Source organism: Haematobia irritans, chromosome 2, assembly GCF_050003625.1.
Source record: "Haematobia irritans isolate KBUSLIRL chromosome 2, ASM5000362v1, whole genome shotgun sequence".
NCBI lineage: Eukaryota > Metazoa > Arthropoda > Insecta > Diptera > Muscidae > Haematobia > Haematobia irritans.
The window spans coordinates 111271340-111288773 of record NC_134398.1 but is presented as its reverse complement, the minus strand read 5'-3'; the positions used below and the strand labels follow the sequence as shown (position 1 = coordinate 111288773).

The following is a 17434-nucleotide window of genomic DNA, read 5'->3' as shown; positions in this document are numbered from 1 at the left end:
AAATATTAGGGTTTCCTTTGAAATTTCAGGAGGGCTTGAGGACACTTCCCGAAGATAAATTTAAAGATTTAACCTATGAGGACTATATCAGATTCTGGATTTATAAAAACCATTTTTGTTTGAGTTTTAGAGGAATCTCTTGTAAGTGTGCAAGAAAATTATAAAATAACGTCTTGATTTGAAATCTTAAATCTGTAGAAGTAAAATCTGGAAATTTTACATTGAGTTTCAAGCAATTTTCATGATCAGTGTGCCTTCTACACCCTCAAGAAGTGAAGTCAGTCTATATGGAGGCATTACCAAATGGACCAATAAATACTTAATCCGATACACGTTTTTGTGAGCCTAAAATACCAGAATATTTACAATTTCAGGCAAATCAGATAAAAACTACGGTTTCTAGAAACCCAAAGAGTTAAATCGGGAGATCGTTCTTATACTAAAATATGGACCGATACTCACCGTTTTCAGCACACCTCTTTATGACCCGAAAATACCTCTAGATTTCCAATTTCAGACAAATTGGATAAAAACTACGGTTTCTATAAGCCCAAGACCCCAAATCGGGAGGTCGTTTTATATGGGGACCATACCAAAACATGGACCGATACTCACAATTTTTGGCACACGTATTTGTGGTCCTACAATACCTCTAGATTTCCAATTTCAGGTAAATTGAATAAAAACTGCGGTTTCTATAAGCCCAAGAAGTAAAATCGGGAGATCGGTCTATATTGGGGTTATACCAAAATATGGACCGATAATCACCATTTTCGGCACGCCTCTTTATGGTCCTAAAATACCTCTAGATTTCCAATTTCAGACAAATTGGATAAAAACTACGGTTTCTATAAGCCCAAGACCCCAAATCGGGAAGTCGTTTTATATGGGGACCATACCAAAACATGGACAGATACTCACAATTTTTGGCACACGTATTTGTGGTTCTACAATACCTCTAGATTTCCACTTTCAGGTAAATTGAATAAAAACTGCGGTTTCTATAAGCCCAAGACCCCAAATCGGGAGATCGGTCTATATGGGGGCTATACCAAGATATGGACCGATACTCACAATTTTTGGCACACATATTTGTGGTCCTACAATACCTCTAGGTTTCCAATTTCAGGTAAATTGAATAAAAACTGCGGTTTCTACAAGCTCAAGAAGTAAAATCGGGAGATCGGTCTATATGGGGGCTATACCAAAACATGGACCGATACTCACCATTTTTGGCACACCTCTTTATGGTCATAAAATACCTCTAGATTTCAAATTTCAGGCAAATTGGATAAAAACTACGGTTTCTATAAGCCCAAGACCCCAAATCGGGAGGTCGGTTTATATGGGGACTATATCAAAACCTGGACCGATACAGCCCATCTTCGAACTTGACCTGCCTGCAGATAAAAGACGAGTTTGTGCAAAAATTCAGCACGATTGCTTCATTATTGAAGACTTTAGCGTGACAGACAGACAGACAGACGGACATCGTTATATCGTCTTAGAATTTCTCCCTGATCAAGAATATATATATATACTTTATACAGTCGGAAATCGATATTTCGATGTGTTACAAACGGAATGACAAACTTATTATACCCCCGTCACCATTCTATGGTGGTGGGTATAAAAAAGGCTTTATTTGAAATATAATTGTATTCCATTGCAATAGCTTAAAGAGTAAATATATATAAATATGTGATATAGATTTTAAGTTTTATTATTATTATTGTTATTTATTTATTATGCCCTGCACAACAAGAACAATATCTTATAATTAAAGTGCAGGAAACGTATTCATGATGAGGTATCCCAGCAAAAACTAGGTAACCACATCTCATTACAATTGACATTACCAGGAGCAAAGCTGTCATTACACGTTGCATTACATTGCGGCGAGTCATAATGACTAACTTGTAATGACAAAAATAAATACTTCTCGGTAATTTTCGAATTGTTATTCTCAAATTTTTAGGCAGTTGTAGTTAATATAAGTATTCACACAAAAGAATATGTAATGTAACGATAACTCTGAAGATTTTTCCGTTAAGATTTTTTTATCACAAATATTTCATAATACTTGTGTTTAATGACATTATCATATTATGTTTTAAATAAATGCTTTCTTATACCTCATTGACATTACACTTCCAAAATGCGCTTAAACTAAATTTCAAATGCCATTTGCCTTATAAAAAAGAGACTTAAAATCCACTTTTAGTAGATTTCGAACCTTATGTGAATTGGCTATTTGATATATTATAACGTAATTCACGAATCCAACTCCCTTAAACAACCTACATTTATTTCTATTTTAAGTGTGACATTAATTTGATCGGCGATAGAAATCAATATTTTCGAAATTTGGTTGCCTGAGACAATAAGTGGCTATTTTGCAAGCTTTGGTGTATCTACGAATAAGTCATTACATATTAGGTGATTATATGCTTTAAATGCACTACTTATTTTGTGGCCGAAAGTATGCCTGGGGAGAAGTACTTTCCTCCTAGGACATGCTTATGTAAATGTAATCCGAAGCGATGCTAATTAATAAGTGGTTATTAATTTTTAAATAGGCTTATCTACAAGATTACCGGGTAATGAGAGTTTTTGCTGGGATTTTAAAATAAGTAAGGTATTTTAAAGTAAGAAAACGTAAAAATATAACAAAATTGATATTAACATATTATATGAGGTTTAACATAAAAAAATTTAAATTACAAAAAAGTACTAAATTCGAACTAACAATGGGATAGGAAAATTGAATGCAAAACAATGTAACATAACATCAACAACAATAAGGACAATTGGGAAAATAAAATTATAAAAACAAATTGATCGTAATTTTCTCCGAAAAAAAAAACAAATAAATATCTTTGGCTATTCACTAACGAGAAACACTAAAAATTTTGAATAACGAAAACTTGAAATTTACGGCGCTGCTGGTTAGTTGCAAACTGTTTGGTAGTGAATTCCAGAGACGGACACTATTTATAAAAAATTGCAATTCCGAGACTAAGCTCGTACGTCTAAAAGGTATTTAGTTATTATTATTGTTTGTGATGTCCAGTTTTAATAATTTATAAATGAAACAAATGTAAAACAATTATATTTCAAATAAAAAATTCTCTGGAAAAGGTCGGAAAAAAGCCGACGATACGTCGAGAAAAAAGATGAAATGTTTTATTTGCATTTATATACTGTGACCTAAACAGCCCATTAAACTAAACAAAAATCTGACTAAAAGATAATTGTGTCTTAAAGTTGTCCATACTTCAATTCTCCGCTTCTTTAGCTCGAAATCATCACCAAAATCATTAGTCTTAAGAAAAAATCTTTGGAATCGCACATGCTTTTTTCAGTGTGTATTAAATGTTTCTAAATCTGCAATTATATTCTTTTCTTTGCTTGATAAAACTTGTAAACCTCTATGGGTTGGTTCGTAATTGCGGATTAAACACAATGCTCATGCGACTTGCAGCCACTGTATGTCCCTTTCAACATGAGCATCGCGACACATAACAAGCGTTCGTTCAGGATATGGGTTCCATACCACAATATGTGGTATGTGTGGTATATGTGGACGTGGTAGTTGTTTATGGAGGTTGCAGACTACATGACAAAGACACCTGTGATTAGGGGTTGAATTGATGCTTCTTAAATGACATACTGTGGCGGTACAAACCTCACTGTTGATAACAACCCTTTACAAAAATTAGGTGGTTTTAAATATAGATAAACGATTGCAGATACAGTAAGTATGCGAGAATACATAGCGATGTATTTATATATCATATGGTGGGGTATTTTGGTACAAAATTTATTGAATTAGTCAATGTTTTGATACAATGAATGTTTAGTTATTTAAATCAATAAAAATGTTTCAGTATTGAGGCGATTTACAATAAATTCACTTAATTTTCCAATTATAAATTATTATAGAGAATTTTGATCACTATATAATTGATCAAAATTTTTAGATAAATACTGACAATTAAATGATTCAAGATTAAGACTTTCCCCTGGGGAGCCTAATTACTAAACATATAAGACTGAGCATATAAGACACATTGAGTCATCCCCCTAGCCAGATCTATACTGAAGACTATGGCAATGGCCACTCGCCTGAACTGAATCATGTATAGCTAGGCGCATATAGAATTGTATTGGGTACTTCCTTTCAAACTTAAAAAGACTCAATTAATCAAGTTCCTTAACAGTCGTTGTCCAAAAAAGTTCAAACCATTATAACCTAGCAAAAAAGCGTCGCCAAAAAAGTAGTGAAAATTTCCTTTTTGGATCCGGAAGTGGTGCAAAATTGACGCAGAAGCGATGATTTTAACATGGACTTGTCATAGGACGGATTTCCACCATTTCAACAGCCGTTGCACTGAATTTCCATCACTTCTTAAGGTGTGATGCAAATACAGTTATTTGGATGTGAATAAAGAAATTTCGTGATATTTTGGCGAATAAATATTTTTTGTTTATGATTTTTAATGCGTTTGACATCAAATATTTTCAAAAATTCGCAATTTTCTAGAAAGGATTTAGCATTTTTGCGGCAAAATTAAATAATTTGCACTATTTTATTAATATTTAATCTGTTTTTAACCCACAATAAAACTTTAAATTTCCCATTAAAAATATGAAAAAAGCGAGTTATAAAAAATTTACTCAAATGAACTTCCTGTGCAGTTAAAATAAAGAACATCTTTGGGAGGACATTTTTGGAAGTGCTTTTAAAGTTGTGCCTTGAGAAGAACTTCCAAATTTTTTTTGCAGGGAAAGTAAACGCATGCATGCAATAAAAACATTATAATTTTTTTCCGATTCTTTAAGAAAAATTTGTATTCTTTGATGTAGTTAAATTTATTATAATGTCTTTTGCGCCATAAAAACTCTACCGGAAATGGATCAAAACCAAGTCCGGAACGGGATTAGTCCCTGGTGTGTATGGACGAGCCCCCGTTTTGGTCAAAACGAATGGAAAGGACCAGTCATTTTAACATGGGTTTGTCATTGACGGGTAGAGGTGTGCACGTGACGCGAAATTGTCGTGACTCACGAAAATGTTCGTGACGCTGACGGCTACGGCGTGAGGGTGCATGCAATAAAAACATTATAATTTTTTTCCGATTCTTTAAGAAAAATTTGTATTCTTTGATGTAGTTAAATTTATTATAATGTCTTTTGCGCCATAAAAACTCTACCGGAAATGGATCAAAACCAAGTCCGGAACGGGATTAGTCCCTGGTATGTATGGACGAGCCCCCGTTTTGGTCAAAACGAATGGAAAGGACCAGTCATTTTAACATGGGTTTGTCATTGACGGGTAGAGGTGTGCACGTGACACGAAATTGTCGTGACTCACGAAAATGTTCGTGACGCTGACGGCTACGGCGTGAGTGTGCGTGAGCGTGATTAACCAATCAAATGTCTTGCGTGAGCGTGAGTCACGAAAATAATATCGTCGTGAGTGTGCGTGAGTAACGAAAAACACGCTCACGAAAATAATCCCGCTTACGAACATAAAATGCCTACGAGTTGAATTCATTTATAATTTTAGTGACATCCTAGGTGTTAACCAGTTTTATAACGCTCTCGATTTTAATCATACTCATGTTTTTAGTCAGGTTCTATAGGTAAATTACTCATAAAATTATTCGTGAGTCACGAGGTTTTTCGTGAGTCACGACATTTTTCGTGAGTCACGATATTTTTCGTGAGTCACGACATTTAAAAGATTTTCGTGCGTGAGTGTGCGTGAGTATACATTTTCTTTTCGTGAGCGTGAGTCCTACCAAAAAATATCGTGCGTGAGTGTGCGTGAATAAGATTTCTCCGTCGTGAGTGTGCGTGAGTGTGAGCAAAATATTACTCACGTGCACACCTCTATTGACGGGGTAAATTTACACTTTAAGACACGACTTGGACTCATTATAAAGGGCATTTCCTGGGACAATTTAAAAGTACTACTCCATAGACAGATCCTCATGAAGCAGTCTGGGACAAAATCCTAGGAACCTGTTTCATTTTGAGCATCCGAATTGCAACAGAAAGGAAATACTTTTGGAATATGTTGAACAAAGATTATTCTGGTAATTTCATTACAGTAAATATGTAGAACCATAAGGTTTTGTATCTTTATTGATAGTAATCAATAAACTATATGAACAGTTAAAAAAGCGACAAATTGGAGGACTGGTTCCAGTCCTGTGATAGGACCTTCAGCAATTTGCTGCAATTTCCCGTAGGGAAGTTCAAGGCCGACCCAGTTTAGATCAATTCACTCATTTCTGATAAAATATAACGTGTAAAGTAATGTGTACATTTTTCATCTGCCTTTCCTCGCAGAGGGAATAATTTTATTAGAATTTTCCTGAAATAAAATAATGTTAAATTGTCTTTAGAAAAATTCGTTGATTTTTTTTGAGGGTATAATTATGGCATGGAAACATGTACTTTTTCGCGAGTGAGTTGTGAGGTGAATGCGATTTCCAAACGACGGTCGTTCATAAAAAAATGCGTTTTTTATATAAAAATAATATGCATTTAATACTAGCGACGGCATCTATGTGTCAGACCGGGGTCTTATCAGCCAACCTGTTATTATTGAAATCCTCATAGAATTTGTTGACGTTTTGTATATTGACTACAAAGCAATAACATGTTGAAAAATAAGAGATGTTGTTCAATGGTTTATTTTAACGACGTTTTTACTTGAAACAAGCATATACAGCACTAAGGTAAGGTAAGGTAAGGTTAGGTGGCAGCCCGATGTATCAGGCACACTTAGACTATTCAGTCCATTGTGATACCACATTGGTGAACTTCTCTCTTATCACTGAGTGCTGCCCGATTCCATGTTAAGCTCAATGACAAGGGACCTCCTTTTTATAGCCGAGTCCGAACGGCGTTCCACATTGCTGTGAAACCACTTAGAGAAGCTTTGAAACCCTCAGAAATGTCACCAGCATTACTGAGGTGGGATAATCCACCGTTGAAAAACTTTTTGGTGTTCGGTCGAAGCAGGAATCGAACCCACGACCTTGTGTATGCAAGGCGGGCATGCTAACCATTGCACCACGGTGGCTCCCTTATACAGCACTAAGTTCGGCCGGGCCGAATCTTAAATACCCACCACCATGAACCAAATATTAGGGTTTCCTTTGAAATTTCAGGAGGGCTTGAGGACACTTCCCGAAGATAAATTTAAAGATTTAACCTATGAGGACTATATCAGATTCTGGATTTATAAAAACCATTTTTGTTTGAGTTTTAGAGGAATCTCTTGTAAGTGTGCAAGAAAATTATAAAATAACGTCTTGATTTGAAATCTTAAATCTGTAGAAGTAAAATCTGGAAATTTTACATTGAGTTTCAAGCAATTTTCATGATCAGTGTGCCTTCTACACCCTCAAGAAGTGAAGTCAGTCTATATGGAGGCATTACCAAATGGACCAATAAATACTTAATCCGATACACGTTTTTGTGAGCCTAAAATACCAGAATATTTACAATTTCAGGCAAATCAGATAAAAACTACGGTTTCTAGAAACCCAAAGAGTTAAATCGGGAGATCGTTCTTATACTAAAATATGGACCGATACTCACCGTTTTCAGCACACCTCTTTATGACCCGAAAATACCTCTAGATTTCCAATTTCAGACAAATTGGATAAAAACTACGGTTTCTATAAGCCCAAGACCCCAAATCGGGAGGTCGTTTTATATGGGGACCATACCAAAACATGGACCGATACTCACAATTTTTGGCACACGTATTTGTGGTCCTACAATACCTCTAGATTTCCAATTTCAGGTAAATTGAATAAAAACTGCGGTTTCTATAAGCCCAAGAAGTAAAATCGGGAGATCGGTCTATATTGGGGTTATACCAAAATATGGACCGATAATCACCATTTTCGGCACGCCTCTTTATGGTCCTAAAATACCTCTAGATTTCCAATTTCAGACAAATTGGATAAAAACTACGGTTTCTATAAGCCCAAGACCCCAAATCGGGAAGTCGTTTTATATGGGGACCATACCAAAACATGGACAGATACTCACAATTTTTGGCACACGTATTTGTGGTTCTACAATACCTCTAGATTTCCACTTTCAGGTAAATTGAATAAAAACTGCGGTTTCTATAAGCCCAAGACCCCAAATCGGGAGATCGGTCTATATGGGGGCTATACCAAGATATGGACCGATACTCACAATTTTTGGCACACATATTTGTGGTCCTACAATACCTCTAGGTTTCCAATTTCAGGTAAATTGAATAAAAACTGCGGTTTCTACAAGCTCAAGAAGTAAAATCGGGAGATCGGTCTATATGGGGGCTATACCAAAACATGGACCGATACTCACCATTTTTGGCACACCTCTTTATGGTCATAAAATACCTCTAGATTTCAAATTTCAGGCAAATTGGATAAAAACTACGGTTTCTATAAGCCCAAGACCCCAAATCGGGAGGTCGGTTTATATGGGGACTATATCAAAACCTGGACCGATACAGCCCATCTTCGAACTTGACCTGCCTGCAGATAAAAGACGAGTTTGTGCAAAAATTCAGCACGATTGCTTCATTATTGAAGACTTTAGCGTGACAGACAGACAGACAGACGGACATCGTTATATCGTCTTAGAATTTCTCCCTGATCAAGAATATATATATATACTTTATACAGTCGGAAATCGATATTTCGATGTGTTACAAACGGAATGACAAACTTATTATACCCCCGTCACCATTCTATGGTGGTGGGTATAAAAAAGGCTTTATTTGAAATATAATTGTATTCCATTGCAATAGCTTAAAGAGTAAATATATATAAATATGTGATATAGATTTTAAGTTTTATTATTATTATTGTTATTTATTTATTATGCCCTGCACAACAAGAACAATATCTTATAATTAAAGTGCAGGAAACGTATTCATGATGAGGTATCCCAGCAAAAACTAGGTAACCACATCTCATTACAATTGACATTACCAGGAGCAAAGCTGTCATTACACGTTGCATTACATTGCGGCGAGTCATAATGACTAACTTGTAATGACAAAAATAAATACTTCTCGGTAATTTTCGAATTGTTATTCTCAAATTTTTAGGCAGTTGTAGTTAATATAAGTATTCACACAAAAGAATATGTAATGTAACGATAACTCTGAAGATTTTTCCGTTAAGATTTTTTTATCACAAATATTTCATAATACTTGTGTTTAATGACATTATCATATTATGTTTTAAATAAATGCTTTCTTATACCTCATTGACATTACACTTCCAAAATGCGCTTAAACTAAATTTCAAATGCCATTTGCCTTATAAAAAAGAGACTTAAAATCCACTTTTAGTAGATTTCGAACCTTATGTGAATTGGCTATTTGATATATTATAACGTAATTCACGAATCCAACTCCCTTAAACAACCTACATTTATTTCTATTTTAAGTGTGACATTAATTTGATCGGCGATAGAAATCAATATTTTCGAAATTTGGTTGCCTGAGACAATAAGTGGCTATTTTGCAAGCTTTGGTGTATCTACGAATAAGTCATTACATATTAGGTGATTATATGCTTTAAATGCACTACTTATTTTGTGGCCGAAAGTATGCCTGGGGAGAAGTACTTTCCTCCTAGGACATGCTTATGTAAATGTAATCCGAAGCGATGCTAATTAATAAGTGGTTATTAATTTTTAAATAGGCTTATCTACAAGATTACCGGGTAATGAGAGTTTTTGCTGGGATTTTAAAATAAGTAAGGTATTTTAAAGTAAGAAAACGTAAAAATATAACAAAATTGATATTAACATATTATATGAGGTTTAACATAAAAAAATTTAAATTACAAAAAAGTACTAAATTCGAACTAACAATGGGATAGGAAAATTGAATGCAAAACAATGTAACATAACATCAACAACAATAAGGACAATTGGGAAAATAAAATTATAAAAACAAATTGATCGTAATTTTCTCCGAAAAAAAAAATAAACAAATAAATATCTTTGGCTATTCACTAACGAGAAACACTAAAAATTTTGAATAACGAAAACTTGAAATTTACTGCGCTGCTGGTTAGTTGCAAACTGTTTGGTAGTGAATTCCAGAGACGGACACTATTTATAGAAAATTGCAATTCCGAGACTAAGCTCGTACGTCTAAAAGGTATTTAGTTATTATTATTGTTTGTGATGTCCAGTTTTAATAATTTATAAATGAAACAAATGTAAAACAATTATATTTCAAATAAAAAATTCTCTGGAAAAGGTCGGAAAAAAGCCGACGATACGTCGAGAAAAAAGATGAAATGTTTTATTTGCATTTATATACTGTGACCTAAACAGCCCATTAAACTAAACAAAAATCTGACTAAAAGATAATTGTGTCTTAAAGTTGTCCATACTTCAATTCTCCGCTTCTTTAGCTCGAAATCATCACCAAAATCATTAGTCTTAAGAAAAAATCTTTGGAATCGCACATGCTTTTTTCAGTGTGTATTAAATGTTTCTAAATCTGCAATTATATTCTTTTCTTTGCTTGATAAAACTTGTAAACCTCTATGGGTTGGTTCGTAATTGCGGATTAAACACAATGCTCATGCGACTTGCAGCCACTGTATGTCCCTTTCAACATGAGCATCGCGACACATAACAAGCGTTCGTTCAGGATATGGGTTCCATACCACAATATGTGGTATGTGTGGTATATGTGGACGTGGTAGTTGTTTATGGAGGTTGCAGACTACATGACAAAGACACCTGTGATTAGGGGTTGAATTGATGCTTCTTAAATGACATACTGTGGCGGTACAAACCTCACTGTTGATAACAACCCTTTACAAAAATTAGGTGGTTTTAAATATAGATAAACGATTGCAGATACAGTAAGTATGCGAGAATACATAACGATGTATTTATATATCATATGGTGGGGTATTTTGGTACAAAATTTATTGAATTAGTCAATGTTTTGATACAATGAATGTTTAGTTATTTAAATCAATAAAAATGTTTCAGTATTGAGGCGATTTACAATAAATTCACTTAATTTTCCAATTATAAATTATTGTAGAGAATTTTGATCACTATATAATTGATCAAAATTTTTAGATAAATACTGACAATTAAATGATTCAAGATTAAGACTTTCCCCTGGGGAGCCTAATTACTAAACATATAAGACTGAGCATATAAGACACATTGAGTCATCCCCCTAGCCAGATCTATACTGAAGACTATGGCAATGGCCACTCGCCTGAACTGAATCATGTATAGCTAGGCGCATATAGAATTGTATTGGGTACTTTCTTTTAACTTAAAAAGACTCAATTAATCAAGTTCCTTAACAGTCGTTGTCCAAAAAAGTTCAAACAATTATAACCCAGCAAAAAAGCGTCGCCAAAAAAGTAGTGAAAATTTCCTTTTTGGATCCGGAAGTGGTGCAAAATTGACGCAGAAGCGATGATTTTAACATGGACTTGTCATAGGACGGATGTCCACCATTTCAACAGCCGTTGCACTGAATTTCCATCACTTCTTAAGGTGTGATGCAAATACAGTTATTTGGATGTGAATAAAGAAATTTCGTGATATTTTGGCGAATAAATAATTTTTAATTTTTTTTATGATTTTTAATGCATTATAACGCTTGCCTTGAACGTTTGACATCAAATATTTTCAAAAATTCGCAATTTTCTAGAAAGGATTTAGCATTTTTTTCGCCAAAATTTAAATAATTTGCACTATTTTATTAATATTTAATCTGTTTTTAACCCACAATAAAACTTTAAATTTCCCATTAAAAATATGAAAAAAGCGAGTTATAAAAAATTCACTCAAATGAACTTCCTGTGCAGTTAAAATAAAGAACATCTTTGGGAGGACATTGGAAGTGCTTTTAAAGTTGTGCCTTGAGAAGAACTTCCAAATTTTTTGCTGGGAAAGTAAACGCATGCATGCAATAAAAACATTATAATTTTTTTCCGATTCTTTAAGAAAAATTTGTATTCTTTGATGTAGTTAAATTTATGTTTTTTGCGCCATAAAAACTCTACGGGAAATTGATCAAAACCAAGTCCGGAACAGGATTAGTCCCTGGTGTGTATGGACGAGCCCCCGTTCTGGTCAAAACGAATGGAAAGGACCAGTCATTTTTTTAACATGGGTTTGTCATTGACGGGGTAAATTTACACTTTAAGACACGACTTGGACTCATTATAAAGGGCATTTCCTGGGACAATTTAAAAGTACTACTCCATAGACAGATCCTCATGAAGCAGTCTGGGACAAAATCCTAGGAACCTGTTTCGTTTTGAGCATCCGAATTGCAACAGAAAGGAAATACTTTTGGAAAATGTTGAACAAAGATTATTCTGGTAATTTCATTACAGTAAATATGTAGAACCATAAGGTTTTGTATCTTTATTGATAGTAATCAATAAACTATATGAACGTGTAAAAAAGCGACAAATTGGAGGACTGGTTCCAGTCCTGTGATAGGACCTTCAGCAATTTGCTGCAATTTCCCGTAGGGAAGTTCAAGGCCGACCCAGTTTAGATCAATTCACTCATTTCTGATAAAATATAACGTGTAAAGTAATGTGTACATTTTTCATCTGCCTTTCCTCGCAGAGGGAATAATTTTATTAGAATTTTACTGAAATAAAATAATGTTAAATTGTCTTTAGAAAAATTCGTTGATTTTTTTGAGGGTATAATTATGGCATGGAAACATGTACTTTTTCGTGAGTGAGTTGTGTGGTGAATGCGATTTCCTAACGACGGTCGTTCGTAAAAAATGCGTTTTTTTGTGTAGAGAAGACTCCATTGATATGTTGAGAATATGATCAATTCTGTTGAAATAATTTACAAAAGCAATCTCAAATCAACCTTAATTTTCTTGTACATGAAAAAAAATCTTACATCTTTTGGAATTTTCTAATTTTATCTTGAAGAACAAAGGATGTAAATAAGGAATACAAAATATTCCATTGCATGATTTTTTTAACTGAACAAAGAAACAAATAAAAATACCGAACCACCACAACCACCGAACCATCTGCAGTATTTGTATTAATATAACAATTTCAGGGGTCCATGTTTAAAAGCTGTTACCTAGACCAAAAAGGTAACTGAATTTAAATTTAATTTTGTGGAATTATTTTTCCAAAATAATTCATTTTGACAAGGTGGGACGCGCACTCTTAGTGAAAGTGATGGGAAATTTTAATTGCTATGGATGTATTCGCTTGATGATGAATACACCGAAAACTGTGAACTGTTTTATAGGAAGAATTGAACTACCTCGCGCGAAAATTGAACTAAATTTTACTCCACGTTTTGAGATTTCCACAAAGCGTTGTTAAAGCCAGGAAATTTTAATGCCCTGTTGTACTTTTTAACTGCAGTTCACGAAATTACATCATCTCACAGTAGAAAAAATTAACTAAAAGTAAAGAAGAAAATCATTGGCGCCAAATCATGACCATTTCTTACTATTTTTGGGAATCGTACGAAAATCTTATTTTGCTTTAGTTCATATTGAACTTACGTGTACGGTCATTGAACTTCATACTTTTATACTTCATAAAATTTTTGAGACATACTTAAAAAGTAAGATTTCATTAAGCTTTGGAAAATTTCGATAAAAAATAATAAAATTTAACTACAAGCAAATAAATTTTTTCCAATAAAAATAAGTTAAATTTAGCGTTAGTTTAACTACGGAAGTTTTGTTCTGTGTACTCTTTTAATGTACGGATATGCGATTATGTTTTAAATGTAAAATCTACAGATATTAATAGTAAAAATAATAATAATAGTAAATTGCTTATAGAAGTAAAGGTTTGTTATACCTTAACAAGTATATACAGCACTAAGTTCGGCCGGGCCGAATCTTAAATACCCACCACCATGAACCAAATATTAGGGTTTCCTTTGAAATTTCAGGAGGGCTTGAGGACACTTCCCGAAGATAAATTTAAAGATTTAACCTATGAGGACTATATCAGATTCTGGATTTATAAAAACCACTTTTGTGTGAGTTTTAGAGGAATCTCTTGTAAGTGTGCAAGAAAATTATAAAATAACGTCTTGATTTGAAATCTTAAATCTGTAGAAGTAAAATCTGGAAATTTTACATTGAGTTTCAAGCAATTTTCATGATCAGTGTGCCTTCTACACCCTCAAGAAGTGAAGTCAGTCTATATGGAGGCATTACCAAATGGACCAATAAAAACTTAATCCGATACACGTTTTTGTGAGCCTAAAATACCAGAATATTTACAATTTCAGGCAAATCAGATAAAAACTACGGTTTCTAGAAACCCAAAGAGTTAAATCGGGAGATCGTTCTTATACTAAAATATGGACCGATACTCACCGTTTTCAGCACACCTCTTTATGACCCGAAAATACCTCTAGATTTCCAATTTCAGACAAATTGGATAAAAACTACGGTTTCTATAAGCCCAAGACCCCAAATCGGGAGGTCGTTTTATATGGGGACCATACCAAACCATGGACCGATACTCACAATTTTTGGCACACGTATTTGTGGTCCTACAATACCTCTAGATTTCCAATTTCAGGTAAATTGAATAAAAACTGCGGTTTCTATAAGCCCAAGAAGTAAAATCGGGAGATCGGTCTATATTGGGGCTATACCAAAATATGGACCGATACTCACAATTTTTGGTACACGTATTTGTGGTCCTACAATACCTCTAGGTTTCCAATTTCAGGTAAATTGAACAAAAACTGCGGTTTCTACAAGCTCAAGAAGTAAAATCGGGAGATCGGTCTATATGGGGGCTATACCAAAACATGGACCGGTACTCACCATTTTTGGCACACCTCTTTATGGTCATAAAATACCTCTAGATTTCAAATTTCAGGCAAATTGGATAAAAACTACGGTTTCTATAAGCCCAAGACCCCAAATCGGGAGGTCGGTTTATATGGGGACTATATCAAAACCTGGACCGATATAGCCCATTTGCCATTTACCGTATTATTATAACCACCACCATAGAATGGTGACGGGGGTATTATAAGTTTGTCATTCCGTTTGTAACACATCGAAATATAGATTTCCGACTATATAAAGTCTTGATCAGGGAAAAATTCTAAGACGATATAGCCATGCCCGCCTGTCTGTCTGTCTGTCTGTTGTAATCACGCTACAGTCTTCAATAATGAAGCAATCGTGCTGAATTTTTGCACAAACTCGTCTTTTGTCTGCAGGCAGGTCAAGTTCGAAGATGGGCTATATCGGCTTGGGGTCTTCGATTTTCCTGGAATTGGAAACCTAGAGGTATTTAGGACCATAAAGATGAGTGCCGAAAACAGTGAGTATCGGTCCATGTTATGATATAGCTTCCATATAGGCCGATCTCCCGATTTTACTTCTTGGGCTTCTAAAATTCATAGTTTTTGCCTGAAATTGGAAATTTAAAGGAATTGTGGGACCACAACTACGTGTGTTGAAAGTGAGGTGTATAGGTCTATGTTTTGATATATCCCCCATATAGACCGATCTCCCGATTTGGGGTCTTGGGCTTTTAGAAACTGGAGTTTTTATCCAATTTGCCTGAAATTTGAAATCTACAAGTATTTTAGTACCATAAAGAGGTGTGCCAAAAATGGTGAGTACCGGTCCATGGTGAAGACCGATCTCTCGATTTTACTTCTTGGACTTCTAGAATCCGTAGATTTCATCCAATTTGCCTGAAATTGGAAATCTTGAGGTATTTTAGGACCACAAAGAGGTGTGCCACAAATGGTGAGTATCGGGTAATGTTGTGATGTAGCTCCCGTAGAGAGCGATCTCCCGATTTTACTTCTTGGGCTTATGTAAACCTTAGTTTTTATCCATTTTGCATCAAATTGAAAATCTAGAGGTATTTTAGGACGATAAAAAGGTGTGCCGAAAATGGTGAGTATCGGTCCATGTTTTGAGTTTTTATCTAAATTGGACGAAATTTGAAATCTGGAGGTTTTTTATGATTATAAGTAGGTGTGCGAGAAATGATTTTATTGTTTGGGATTCTAGAAACCGTAGTTTTTATCCGATTTGCCTGAAATTTGAAATCCAGAAGTATTTTAGGACCATAAAGAGATGTGCCGAAAACGGTGAGTATCGGTCCTTGTTTTAGTATAGCCCCCATAAGACCGATCCTCCGATTTTACTCTTTGGGTTTCTAGAAACCGTAGTTTATATTCTATTAGCCTGAAATTGTAAATATACTGGTATTTTAGACTCAAAAACGTGTATCGGCTTTAGTTTTTATCGGTCCATTTGGTTAGGCCTCTATATAGACCGAATTCAGATCTTGAGGGGACAGAAGGTGCACTGATCATGAAAATTGCTTGAAACTGAATGTAAAATTTCCAGATTTTACTTCTGGTAATCATTTTAATAATTGGGGTAAAAATCTATAGATTTTAGATTTCAAATCAAGGCGTTATTTCATCATTTCTGGCACACTTGCAAGAGATGTTAATGATTCCTCTTATAAATCCATAATCTGATATAGTCTTCGTAGGTATAATCATTAAATTTGTTTCGGGAAGTGTACAAGTTGAACTGGTCTGCTTGGCAGAATATCTGTTATCAAACCCCCCTGTTGACAAGTTGAAAATACTGTGTTGCTATGTTACAACATTGCCGAATGCATTCCATCTCTAATGTATAGGACACAGTAATAGTGGCACTGTAATAGTTTTAGACCAGGGGTAGTCAACCTTTTTTTACTTACCGCCCACTTTTTCACCTCGAGTGATAGAAAAACATTCTTACCGCCACAGTGTTGTTTATTGATAAAGGGTGATACGGTCAAAATTTGGTCAAGGGAAACGCGTGTAAATCGGTGAAATCGTTTATTTAAAAAATCAAATTAAATTTCTTTTTCAAGTTCAATTAGTATAAAATTCAGGAAAAATATTCAGTTAGGCTTTCGCTTTTCCAAATCCGAATTGCCGGGCCTCACGCTTGACACCTGCCATCAGATTTTGTACAGCCACCTTCTTCGCCGCAGAAAGACAGTTTGCCTTGAACTGCTGCTCGTCCTTAGCAGTTTTTTTGGTCTTCTTTAGGTTCCGCTTGACAATAGCCCAGTATTTCTCAATTGGGCGGAGCTCTGGCGTGTTGGAAGGGTTCTTGTCCTTGGGAACCACCTGCACGTTGTTGGCGGCGTAAAACTCCATGGCCTTTTTAGCGTAATTGCAAGATGCCAAATCGGGCCAAAACTGTACGGAACAACCGTGTTTCTTCAGGAAAGGCAGCAGACGTTTATTCAAACACTCTTTCACGTAAATTTCTTGACAGTCCCGGAAGCTATGAAAATGCTGCGTGTACAGTCTCCGGGATCGCGCTTTGGCCGTCGTATTTTGTTTATCA

General features: G+C 34.9%; 1 protein-coding gene across 6 annotated transcripts in view; it reads right to left on the bottom strand.

Moving 5' to 3' along the window:
• The window catches only part of dl (REL proto-oncogene, NF-kB subunit dorsal), a 221109-nt gene that overhangs the window by 124034 nt on the left and 79641 nt on the right, over window positions 1–17434 (bottom strand). The window lies entirely within an intron of this gene.